This window comes from Pteronotus mesoamericanus, unplaced genomic scaffold (assembly GCF_021234165.1).
Source record: "Pteronotus mesoamericanus isolate MK-2021 breed Mesoamerican mustached bat unplaced genomic scaffold, CSHL_Meso_final scaffold_21, whole genome shotgun sequence".
Taxonomy (NCBI): domain Eukaryota; kingdom Metazoa; phylum Chordata; class Mammalia; order Chiroptera; family Mormoopidae; genus Pteronotus; species Pteronotus mesoamericanus.
In genome coordinates, this window is record NW_026555310.1 from 3,287,546 (window position 1) to 3,301,355 (window position 13,810).

Below are 13,810 nucleotides of genomic sequence, written 5' to 3' on the forward strand. Positions count from 1 at the left end.
GTCCCTGTCAGGACATATATGAGAGACAACTGATTGATGTTTCTCTCTTGCATCAATGTTCCTCTCCCCCTCTTTCTCCCTTCCTTTCTCTCTCTCTAAAAAAATAAAATCTGTTAAAAAAAGAAATGTAATCTATATAGTTAAATCCAAAAACAAAAAATAACAGTCAAATTTAGAATTGTATGCTCATAGAAAATGTCTTTAAAAGTTAGAGCTTAATTAAAATGTATAGTTATGTATGAGTTTATGTGTACTTTGTTAATTGTTAGATGTTCGCTAATAGAAGAAAAACAGTATATAACTTCCAGGATGAGAAAAGGAAGGAAATAGATTGAGATAAAAATAATCCAAAAGGAAGCAAGAAAGGAAAGAAAAAAGATAATATTAAGTTGGAATAAATAGTAAGCACAAAAGAAGATGATGAAAATAAATTCAAATACATCTGTGATTATAATAAATATAAATAGGCTAAATAATCCAATTTTAAAATACAGTTCCAGACTGGACAAGAGAAAGAGAGGAAAGGGAATTTCTAGAAGGACACAGAACAAGATCCTTTGTTTGGTTGCTTTAGAAAGGAGAGACTGAAACTCCAATCGTTATTAAGGAGTCGAGAGTTGCTTATAGATACAGGAAGAAGGAGTGAGTGGTGGCCCCAGAACCCAGGACAGGTGATGGCACAGGATCAAGAACCAAAGATGCAGGGAGTAGGCCTTGACCTGGAAGAGAACATCACCCTCCTAGAGGCTGGAGGGACGAGGAGAACAAAGATGTTTATAGGCACGAGGGGGTCACTTGGCTGTTCTCAGTCAAGTTGCAGTCACGGCCATCTGTTTTGGTACAATATGGTCAGGAGGCAGGATGGCACGTGGGGCAGATGTGCTTTGAGAGAGAGGTGAGAATGTGCAAGGCCACTGTGGAGCACGGGAGTGGTATTCAGAGCCACAGAAAAGCGTAAGACGATTGCCAACGTCGCGCGCGGCCAGGCCTGCAGAACAGAGAGCGGGGTCATAACACACCTCTCTCTTTGATGGTATAATTTCCTCTGGAGGTGGTCAGCTGCTCAGGGTGGGACCAGAAGAGGGGATGTTTGGAGGCTGGAGGGCTAAGCGATGGGGGTTTGGGACTGGTGGGCCAGGAACAGATGGGCCAGGGAGTTGACTGAAGCAGAGGGAGGGCCCCTTAGGCAATGGAAGGAACTTGAACTTGACGTGCCTTGGGGCTGAGTTTGGGAGGCTGGTGAGCGGGACCGCTACAGGCCCAAGAAGCCCAAGGCCCTTGTCAGCGCCAGGGACCCGATGTGGTCAGCAGCACGCAGTCTGTGCTCCATGGTCCCATGGGATGGTGCTGAGTGTTTCTTCCTGAAGAAAACCCTCCCTGGGCTTTTCTCGCTCACTTTCTGCTCCAGAGGCCCCTGCATGATTTGAGAGGCAAGGCTTCTTTCTTTTCTTTAACCCTCACACTGACCTTGTTCTACCCCAGTACCTCCTTGGTAAACAGGCCCGGTACCCTCACCTCAGCCTTGCTGATTCATGCTTCAGTTTCTATCCAGGCAGGCCTGGTGGCCAGCGGGGTGGCTCTCCAGTCCTTCTTTTGTTTTGGCCTCGGAGCTTTTGCCTTTCTGGCCCTCCTTGTCTCCATGCCCTCGGTGAGGCCCCAGTCCAGAGCCTCACACCTCGCATTTCTGGTACTTCCAGTGCTACAACCGCCCTGTGCCCCGGCCACACCTCCCTGCAGTTACCAGGCACATCCCTGCATACCTGTGCTCTGAGAAGGGCCCTTTCATTGTGTCATCTGACTTCTTCTGAACACAGGCTCCCTACCGCCCCATAGCACCCAGCCAAATGCATGGCAATCTCAATCTGGAGCAGATTTTAGTCTGATCCCATTGTTTTACAGATAGAGAAACTGAAGTCCAGAGAAGATAAGGGCTTGTCCAGGAGAGAACCAAAACTGGCAAGCAAGACCTCTCCGTGACGTCCATCGGGCTTACTTCCCCCTACACAGTAGGTGAACGGAGACCAACCATCTACTCTCCTAAGAGTTTCATATGGATCATTTATTCAGTCTTCACAACAAGCCCAGGAGAGAGGTACTACTATTTACCCTTTGTAGAGATGAGGAACTGAGGCATAGAGAGATTAAAAAACTTGCCCAAGAACACCTAGCTAATCCTAGTCCTGACAGCTCCCCTATTGTCCTGGCTCTCTCTCTCTCTCTCTCTCTCTCTCTCTCTCTCTCTCTCACACACACACACACACACACACACACACACACACCCCCAAGTCCTCATTCAGAGTCTTCCCCTGCCTGGAGAGTTGGAGAGAATCTACTCCTTCTTTTACATCTGATGACAAGAGTCTACTGCTCTCACCTGCCTACGCCCCCTTCTCCTGGGTGAGTGCACAGTCTGCCCTCTGGCCACAGATGATTGCACTAGGGTTGGGCATCTGAACCAAGGGAAAGCAATATAAACTATTCAGCTGCTCTTTCATGAGAGTTTGAACTAACGAAGCATAGAAACCAAGTTACTTAGATGGTGGTGGGTGCTACAGAGGAGTACCCGCAAGCCATGCTGGGCCAAGTGGCAGCAGGGTGAGCCAGGAAAGGGGAGGGAGCAGAGGCAGGGAGAAGGAGGGGAAAGGAAGGGGAAGAAGAAAGAGAGAGGGAGATTACCGAGGTGTGCCTGCCCGGACTCGCTTGTATACACACGCCCTCCAGCCTCACCCACTGTAATAGTCAAATTGTCCTTAACACATATCCAGCCCCAGGTCTTGACAGGTCCCATGAGATTTGGCTGTAGTCCCCACTATCGGTTTCTTTGAGATTCCCATGCATCTTTTCAGGAAATCCTCTTCCACTCCCACTGCTGTGAGCATGCTTGCCTTGCAGACTAGGAGCCCTGGCTAGAACACCAGCTCGAGGAACGAGCTCAGGGTCTGACTCCTCCTCCAGGAAGCCCCTGCCTCACCTCTTGGGTGTGTTTATCTCTCCTTCCCCAGACAGATCATAAGCCCTACCGCTTCCATTTCCCTCCTGACATTCAATAAACACTTGTCGATTGATAGAATCTTCTAACTTTGAGGCACCTGTTTCCAATTTCGCCATCTGAAGTTGGATTGTATTGCTCTCATTTCATGTTCTAGCAAATCCATGTGTCCGCCCACCACTTATTTATCCTGGGAACAGGTATTGAATGTCTATGTGCTGGGCACTGGGCTAGGCCCTGGAAATGGTTCGGATGGAGTCCTCAGGGCTTGCCCTCTGGGAGTTTTCTACTACTTGTTCCTCTACGCTCTTCCCCACATCAAGTGCCCACCCATCTTCCACCTGTCCTCATATGTACACTGCTCTCGGCTGGGGAAGACAGCCTGGAGCTCTCTCTGTACCCTTCACTCTCCCTCCTTTTTGATCATTCTGTGGTACAGGAATTGACACTATAGTCTGAGTGTGTGTGCCTTTATGCTATTTTAAGACCCCAGCACTTTGCAAAAAACTAGTGGAGAATACTGCCGAAGCCGGGAGGGGGTGAAGGGGGAGACTGAGCAACCTGAGCCGTGGGCCGACTGGGTGTCTGGGAGCTAGGGTATCGGAGGCAGCTGCAGAGCCACTGGAACCTACGCTGTTAACCGCTGCTTGCCTGACCTGGTCTGGCCCAATCTGGCCTCTACCTCCTTTTTGGGGGGCCCAGCCCTCATTTCCCCCATGAGTTTGCTTAGGAGTTTGCACACCAGGCAGCATGTAAAATTGTTGTGTTTCTGGAAACACACACACAGAGAAGCCTTGAAATTCATCTTGGAACAGGTCCAGGGATTTATTTATGAAATTCCCAGGGGGTGGGAGAGACAGAAGTCTGGACTTTGCAGACTGAGTGCTGTGCCGTCATCTTATCAACATAACCACCAGCTCTAGTGTGCACTTACTAAATAACCACCGCGTGCCTGGGCAGGCCAGGGGGAGGAGGGGCATGCAAGGTGCTCAACACTCTGACCAGCAGGGATGTCCTCCCCCACCCCGCATCCCAACCAGAGGAATAACAAGCATTTGACCACTGGTCCTCCTGCTGTCTCTCCCACCAGCCCCCACTTCCTCACTTTCTGGCTCCCCTTCTTCCTGGGTCTGCGCCTCCTCGCCCACTCCACTCTGGAGGCCATGCTCTCCTGCGGATGGCCATCCAGGTCCTCTAAAGAAAGGCGTCGCAGCTGGTTTCTACCCAAGTGAGAAACTGGGAGCCGGTTGTAGTGTGCTCAGTCTTCTCTGATCCTTTGCATCTGGGCACGGGGCAGGGCTGGTGTTTATGCTGAGGCGTGGTGGGGTCTGCCGGCTGCTGGAGATCGCTGGGGTGTCCAAGCCTCTTAGGGTGGTTTTGAGTCCTAAGGACAGACTGTGGGCCCTTCAGAGGGAACTGGATGGAGGCAGGTCAGGCTGATAGAGTCGGGGAGAGGGCCTTAACTCTGCCCACCATCTGAGAGGGAACTTGGCAGAACTTGAGGCTTCTGTTGCCTCCCTTGTCTTTGTTGAGGTGGGAAGGGGTGGGTCTAAATGTGGTTTCACATTCCCATGTATAACCTGCCTTTGAAGGGGAAGGCATAGGATTGATATCTGTGCAATGACTGATCTTAAGCAAATGTGATATTCCTTCGAGACCTTAGAGGTAAGCTCTCAGTTGAAAATATGAAATAGCCTGTGAGTGACAAGACAGAAAGACAGATAGTGAGACAGGAGACCACTGCACTTACCACAGGGACTATAGGACTTTCAAACATCAAAGGCCACCATCTAGAAAATAATCAAATCAGAGGACAAGTAATTAAATATATTAAATAAAAAATGGACAATGGAAGAACAATAGGGAAAGTGTCCTTTAGGGATGACAGAAACTTCCCTACCATAAGCAGCCTACGCTCCAAGCCCTGAAATTTATACTGTTTAGGAAGAAGTCCCAAAAGTACCAGGGGCTTCACAGACCTCTGGAAGTTTCTCCCTCCCTTGAGCAGCCGGAGCCTGGATACACAGACTGGGTTGGGGTGGGGAGATGTGTCTTCTAGCTGCCCCTCCCAGGTGAGCAAGCAGGTGTGGGCAGGCTCACCGGCCTGGGAGGCCTGTTGTGAGGAGGCGGGCCCATTCCTGGCTGGGAGGCGGACAGCCTCAGTCGGCCAGGGCTTGTGTGCATGCGTGTGCAAATGCATGCCCGTGTGCGTGCATCCGTGGTTGTGTTGGGAAAGGGTCGGCACAGCGCTAAAGGCGCAGGAACTCCCTCCCATCCCCCGCACCACGTATCCCAAAAGCTATGCTAAGCATCATGACCTGCCTGCCCCTGTGAACACATCAAGGTCCAGATCTGTTTCCAGGCACCTCAGTAGAAGAAAGACCGTGGGCTTTGGGTTCAGGCAGATCCAAGTTCAAATCCCAGCTCCATTACTCACTAGCTGTGTGATTTGGGGCCCATCACTTCACCTCTCTGACCTTTGGGTTCCTCATCTGTAATACAACAATAATTTTTATCTTGCAAAATTTTTGTGAAGATAAAATGAAATCATCCTTTATCAATTGTCAAAGGCTGTGGACAGAAAAGTAATGCTTTCCTGGAGGTCTATAATGCTGACTGCCAGCGTGTAACCTCACCATACCGGCCTCCTCACCTGTAAAGCAGGGATAATGAAGGTCCTACCTCATATTTTTGTCGTGAGGATCAAACAAGTCAATACAAACACAACACATTTAATGGTGTCTGGCCACAGTAAGTACTCAAAACATGTCAGCTACTGTTCTATAGATCACTCAGCTCAGAGCCTGCACTCGCACCTCCGCCATCCTTTGTCTCAGGACCAGCCCCTGTCCCAGCTTGCTCTGCCTGTGGCTTCTGGCCAGTTTTTGTTTTTTTTTTTTTACAGTAAAATCTGGTTTTTCCTCAAGCTGGTCCTTCCCAGGCGTGCTGTTGTCATGGGAACCTCCCAGGGCCGCCTGGATTTGGGGGAGGAAAGGGGTTGTGGATTAAAGCCAAGGAATCCCAGCAGTGGGCCAGCCACCATGCTAACCCCCAGAACAGATGCAGACAGTGGGGTCCAGAGGGACGAGTCTGGGGGTCGCTCCTGCCCTGCCTCGCCACCACCACAGCTCCATCATCTTTTCAGAAACAGAGCCTGGTACTGAACATTGTTGTTTCCTTGTGGGGCTGAACAAATGCATGGCTTAGAATAGGGATTTATAATCGATTTATTACTCCTCTCTCTATTTTTTTAAATCCTCACCCAAGGATATGTTGATTGATTTTAGAGCCAGAGGAGGGAAGAGATAGAGAAAGGAGAGAGAAACATCTATCTGTTGCCTCCCATATGCGCCCAGATCGGGGATTGAACCCACAACCTAGGTATGTGTCCTGACCCGGGGATCGAACCTGCAACATTTTGGTGCACAGGACGATGCTCCAACCAACTGAGCCACCCAGCCAGGGCTCATCTTTACCTCTGAGACCAAGTTCAAGATTCCAGATTAGGTATAATTAGTCTCACTTAGATGGGGAAACTGAGGCCTCCGAACACTTAAATGACTTGCCAAAGTCATTTAGCCAGTAAAGTGTGAATCCAGCACCTGGGACCTAAGTCTTGTGATCTCCCCATTACCCTGAAATGCCTGGGACCACAGGGGAGTGTGCCCTGGGGGGGCGTAGCGGAAAGAGGGAAGAGGGCTGAGAGCTGGTCCCCAAAGCCCAGCGCACACCATCTCTCTCTCCTCTGAGAGGTGGTTCTGAGAGACAAAAAACTCTCTCCTCTCCTCCACCGCTAAAATTCCACTCTTGAAAATTAAGGGAGACTTTTTTAAAAGAGCAAATAATATATCAAGAGCCTTAAAGCATTTCTAAACCTGGAGCTCATAATCTCACTCCTGTAAATGATCCCAAGCGCATCCATATATTTCCTGACCCTACAATTCTAGTTGTAGGAATTCATCCTAAGGAAATACCGTAATCAAACCTGTGCATAAAGACTTGACTCAGGAATGACATCACAGTTTCAGCTAAAATAGCAAAATATTGGCCACAATTGAATATTCAAAAATAGAGAATTGTTCATGCAAACTACATCTATATAAAGGGTTATAGAAAAGTTTGTAATGACACAAAAAGATGATGATGATATACAGTTAAAGTAGGAAAAAGCATGTTATAAAATATATATTGTATAATCTATTATTAGATCTGAAAGGATTTTTTTTATTTATTCTTATTTTTAAAAGATTTTATTTATTTATTTTTAGAGAGAGGGGAAGGGCAGGAGAAAGGGATGTGTGAGAGATTCATCAATTGGTTGCTTCTTGCATGCCTCCAGCTGGGGACCTGGCCTGCAACCCAGGCGTGTGTGCTGACTGGGAATCAAACCAATGACTTTTTGGTTAGCAGGCCGGCACTCAGTCCACTGAGCTACACCAGCCAGGGCTGAAAGGATATTTAGCAAAATATTTATAAGAGTTATCTCTGGGTGGTGAAATTACAAATATTTTTTACTTATGCAATCAACATTTTCAAAAATGACTATATATTACTATTATAATTAGTCAATATAAACTAATTTAAAAGAGACTTACCCACAAAAGATATATATTACAGCATGATTTATAATACTAAAAACAAGAATATAGTCCTGGTTGGTGTAATTCAATGGACTGAGTGCCAGCCTGTGAACCAAAACGTCACAGGTTCAATTCCTAGTCAGGGCACATGCCTGGGTTGCGGGCCAGGTCCCCAGTAGGGAGCCTGAGAGGCAACCAACATAGTATCTCTCGCACATTGATATTTCTCTTCCTCTCTTTCTCCCTCCCTTCCTGTCTCTCTAAAAACTAACTAAATAAAATCTTTTAAAAAAGACTATATATGCTTAATAAATTATATAATTTAGTACATTAAATGTTATGTAATAATTCAATGGTTATGAAGATTAAAATGTTTATGACACATTAAGTGAAAAATACCAGACATAAAATGGAATGCACACCATGTTTATAAGTATGTAAAGTATGTATGCAAAGAAACTATTCTAGAGAAATTAGTACAGAGAGTTCTGGTATCCCTTCATCAGTCCTTACCTCATTCATCCATTGAATGTCAATAAATATATTGGGTTGGCCAAAAAGTTCCTTTGATTTTTTTCCTGTAAGATGGCTCTAGTAGCACTTAGTTGTCTTTAATTTCATTTGAGACAATTCGTTAGATTGTATTGTGACAGCTGTCATATCAGAGTGTATTAAAAAAGACTCTTCAAAATTGGTGAATTTTTGTATAGCAATTTTAATATCGAAGATTGAAGAAAATATGCAAAAAAGTTTTCGGCATATTATACTTTATTATTTCAAGAAAGGTAAAAATGCAACTGAAACACAAAAAGAAAGATTTGTGCAGTGTATGGAGAAGGCACTGTGACTGATCGAATGTGTCAAAAGTGGTTTGTGAAGTTTCATGCTGGAGATTTCTCTCTGGACAGTGCTCTGGTCAGGCAGACCGGTTGAAGTTGATAGAGATCAAATTGAGACCTTAACTGAGAACAATCAACATAATACCATGAGAGAGATAGCCAATATAATCAAAATATCCAGATCAATAAAGTTATTGGTGAAAATAAAAAACATGTCCCTTATTTAATGGAAAAAACCGTATGGACTTTTTGGCCAACCCAATATGTACCATACATACCTCATTTGTTTAAAAAATATCTTTGTTTATTTTATTTTTAGAACGCGGGGAAAGGAGGAAGAAAGAGAGGGACAGAAACATCGAGTGGTTGCCTCTCATACATGCCCCGATGGGGGGTCAAACCCACAACCCAAGCACATGCCCTGACCGGGAATCAAACGGGCGGCCTTCCCCTTTGCTGGACGATGCCCAGCCAACTGAGCCACACCGGTCAGGACCACACCTCGTTTCTTACTTTCACAATACCTCTGTATGACAGGGAAAGTACTTACAACTTTGTTAGTTCCAAGTAATAGAAATTCAGTTTAGCTATTTAAGAAAAAAAAAATGTGTATTTTTACTTTAAGGATGCAGGGGTTTCTGCCAAGCTCAGAGCAGCTGGTCTCAGTCAGTCACCGGAAACCGGATGTCCAGCGTACCAGACTCTGCTTCTACCTGCTCTTCCTCCGGGCCTTCGTTTCATCTGTGCATCTGCTTTCATCTCCTTTGACGCAGACCAGCTTTCCCTGCTGCCCATCCACACAGGAATGAATATACAGCTCCTGTCAGCTGTTGGGACTCTGCTCAGTCCAGCCGCGCAGGCAAGGCTCGGGTGTGACTCTCTGGAACCCAGCTCCTGATTCAGGAGGTAGAGACTGAGGGTCCAGGTTGGATTGAGTGTCCACCTCTGACCCAGCTATCTGTCGGGAGTGGATCACGTTTGCAGGAACATAGCTTCCAGGAACCACCACTGTTCGTATACAAATAGGGAAGAAGGAGCAATTCCCAGAAAAAAGTATGTGAGAGTGGCTAGATGGAGATGAGTTATGTAGTTGAAAAGAAAAATCAATATATGCCAGACATAGCAGGTATTATTATTCCTCTTTCTACCCATGAGAATACTGATGCTCAGAGAGGTTAGTCAACAGGCTTAATGTCAGACCTTCAGCTGGAATTCAAACCCAGGTCTGCCTCTCTTCAAAGTCCGCTCCATCACATCACCGCACCCATTTTCTCAGAATGCAAGTTAATTAGGCTAACAGTGTTCTAGACAGAGAGAGTATACACAAAGACCCGGAGACAAAAATGAACTTTGGGTTCAGAAGAAGCTGAAAGGAAGAAGTCAAGTGTGGTTGGAACACGGAGCAGAAGGAGGGCTGTGGAAAGAGACGTGACCAGAGTTATGGGCCTGGTCAGATTAAGCAATAGGGCCTACTGATAAGGAGTTTGGAATTTCACCTGCAGGCAGTGACATTCAGTGGAGAGCATTATGGAATATTGATCTGTATCTTAGAGGAACTTCTCCACCTTCAGTGTGAAGAATGAATTGGAGAGGCCAGATAGATGCAGGAGAGTAGGGGGAGGTCCCACTAACCTAAGTGAGAGGTGCTGGTAGCTGGGACCAGGGTAGGGGTGGAGAGAAGTGATGGAGAGAAAATTTGGAGGCACAATAGACAAGACTTTGTGCTTGCTTGATTGACTGATGAAGGGGTGATAAGGGAGGTAAGTCATAAGTCATGAATGAATTTTGTATGTTGCTTGGATAGTAATACTACTCTCTGAACATCTCAGATGGAGCAGGTTTGAGGGGACAGATACCGTTCATCAGACATGAATATGGGGTGCCTGGGAGACATCCCAGGAGCCTTCCAGAGGAAGCTGGGTCTTGAGGTCTGGAGCTCAAGATGGAGATGTGGGCAGGAGACACAGATGGGAAAGTCATCTAGGAGCATTGCAGCCAAGGCGTGATGCGCTCACCCAGGGGGCGTATGCAGCTGGAGAAGGGGACCTGGGACACAATGCTGGGAGCGCTAGCATTTACAGAAGAGGCAAAGGAGAAGCCTGTACAGAAGTCTGAGAAGGTGCCTCCCAGAGAGGCAGAGGGAGACCAGCAGCGAGGGGCCCCAAAGCCATAGGTGGGAGTGGCCAGCAGCCAAATGTTGCCCAGAGGGCAAGTTAGATAAGGAAGAGCAGGATTCCTCCACAAGAAGGCCAGTGGGAACCTCTGAGAGGTCAGTTTCCATGGCTGAGCCAGAAGGGAGTGGGCTGGGGAGTGGAAGGTAAGGAAGCAGAGACTTTTCCAATAAATGTGACCATGAAGGGGAAGGGAGAGAGATTAAGGCGGTTGGAAGAGGGTGCTGAGCTTTTGTTTGCAGCAAGTTTATGCTTTCGTAAACAGGGCCTGATAGAGAAGTGCAGGTTAAAGATTCATTCAGAAGAGTGAAGGGTTATTAAGGCTGAGAAAGCTGAGAGGCGGACCTGAGGAGGGACGGATGTGGATGCAGTTGAGGTTATAGGTATAGGTTTGGTGTCACCAATTGAGAGCACCCTGGGGCTTCCATTTTCTTGAAGCAAAAGGCAAAACCAGTGGAGATGGGGGAGTCACAACCTTCTCATGTGGACACTGTGATAAATCTGTTTTTGCCCCAATACTATGGGATGAAATTCTCTGAAATACAACACAAGAGTAAATTTAGACATACTGTGGAAAGACCAGTCTGAATTAGTGAATATTGATTTCTAAAAAAGGAAAGGAGTGATTTTATTCATTTCAGGTACCTACAGTAACACAAAATATTACCTAGTGGTTGAGAAAGAATCATTTGTAATTAGCATAAAAATTATTTGGAATAGTAATTAGTTTTTTTGAAGTACTTGACTATGCATAAAAGCAGTACTTGAGTATTTTAAGAATTCCCCTTGTGGGGGGGAAACCACAGTTATAACTCCTTTCAGGCCTTGTTAAGTCTGCTTAAATGTAGTTAAAAATTTTTTTTCCTGAAAAAAGATACGGGTAACATCAGAAAACAGTTTCTGGCAAAGGTAAGATTGTGCAACTGTGTAACCACAGGCACCTTCCAAAGGCCATTTCCACCAGAGAGCAGATCTGATTGCTGGAGATTGTTACTAAGGGAACAGTGGGGCGTGAATATAAATTTCATTTTACGAAAGACCTAAGTAAAGTATTGATCCAAAGGGAGCAGCCAGTGTGTCCAGGATGGGGAGCCTTTTTCTACTGCAAAATAAACACACGTGTACATATACATATTTGAGAGCAATCATTGGCTTTCCCCTTGCCCTAGAAACCTGTCCTTTTTAGCTACTACCCAGATGAGGAGACCAGTGAGAACAGAGAGCCAGGGGCTGGAGAGAGGTATTGCCTTTCTCTCCTCTTACTAGGTAGCAGAACAAAGTGACAGCATTGACACCAAGCCGGCCTGGAACCCTGCACGGTTGAAGCCCTGTAAGTAAGGATATCAGTAAGGATAGCTGCTGCTGCTGCTGCTGCTGCTGCTGATTACAGCAATTCTGGCCAGGCCCTTTGCCCAAAATGAGCACAACTCCTCACAACCACCTATGTCTTATCCCCACTTTGGGATGAAGAAGCTGAGCATTCTGTGCTCTTTTGTGCCCAGAATCACGGGCTGGTGAGTGGCTGGATCGGAGCTCAAACTCTGCAGCCATTGGCTCTGTTTTCTCTTCCCCCTGTATGGGCCTCAGGTTAATCACGTGGGAACGTGTTATCATCACTGGCCTGTGCGAGCCGGCAAGGTCTTTCTCAGGTTATTTGCTGTCGCTTTCCCCAGTCCCCTTTTTCAGTCTCCATCCACCTTGCCCCCCTCACCCCACAGGCACTCTAGTGAGCTTGCTCGTGTTTTTAAATACATGCTTATCCTTATTAAGAATGTAGTGTTGTTTTGAATATGTATGCATTCTATTATTGGTTTGTGTGTGTGGTAAGAACAGTTGAAGTAAGGCCTACCCTCAGCATATTTCGCAATGTACAATTAGTATTTTAACTACAGGCTCTATGCTATACAACAGATCTCTAGGATTTACTCAGTTTGTAGAACTGAAACTTTGTACCCTTTAACTAATAACACCACATTTCCACCTCTCACCAGCCCTGGCAACCACCATTCTATTCTCTGTTTCAGTGAGTTTCATTATTTTATATTCCTCGTGTAAGTGGTATCATGTAGAATTTGTCCTTCTGTATTTGGCTTATTTCACTTAGCATGATGTCCTGCAGGTTCATCTATGTTGCCACAAATTTTCTTCTTTTCAAATGTTAATATTAAAATCAATTAATGGCTGAATAATATTCTGTTGTGTGTCTATACCACATTTTCTTTATCCATTTGTCTGTTGATGGACATTTCGTTTGCTTCCATGTCTTGGCTCTTGTGAATCATGCTGCAGTGAACGTGAGAGTGCAGACATTTCTTTGGGATCCTGGTTTTAATTCCTTTAAGTATATACCCAGGAGTGGGATTGCTGGATCATATAGTAGTTCTATTATGCACTCTAAATTTATATAAAAAGGATTGTGCTATAAGCCTCATTCTCTTTTTGCCAATGAATTCTATATTTTTCAGTTCTATCCATGATGCTGTATGTATATCTGGTTCATTGCTTCTGGATGACATAGCATTCTGAAATACTTGTCCACAACATTTTGCTTACCCGTTCCCCCAGGGATGGAGACAAGGTTGGCCCCAGCTCTCTGCTATTGCTAGCAGCACTGTGTTGAACTTCCTCATGCATGACCTCTTGTGAACTTGTATGAGAATGTCTCTGAGGTATGGACCCAGAAATTGTATCACGAGGTCAAATGGCACAGGCTTAGTTGCTTTCACTAAATCACATCAAAAAAGGCTACACCAGTTTATGCTTCTACAAGGACTGTGCAAGAGTTCCACTTCCCCCACATTCTTGCCAGTACTTGGCATTGCTCACTTTCCTAATTCTGCCATTTTGATTAATGTTCATTGTTATATCATTCAAATGTGCATTTCTCTGATCACTAGAGAGTTTGAGCATTCCTTTCTGTACTTGGTCATTTGGGCTTCTTTTTTTTTTTTCTTTTTATTGACTCTTCATGTCTTTCGCTCACTTTTTTTCATTTTTTGATTGGGCCTCGTTGATTTGCAGGAGTTTCTCATAGATTGTAGATATTAATGCCTTAACAGTTTTAGGGATTGTACATATCTCCTTTTGGCCTACCATCTTTTTATTAATTTTATTACTTCATTAATGTTAAATTTATTTATGGTGTATAGTTAAAGAGTAAACTTATATCATTATATCCATACATTTATTTATTTTGCAGTTTGCTTTAAGGGTCTTGTTAAAGTCTTTTCC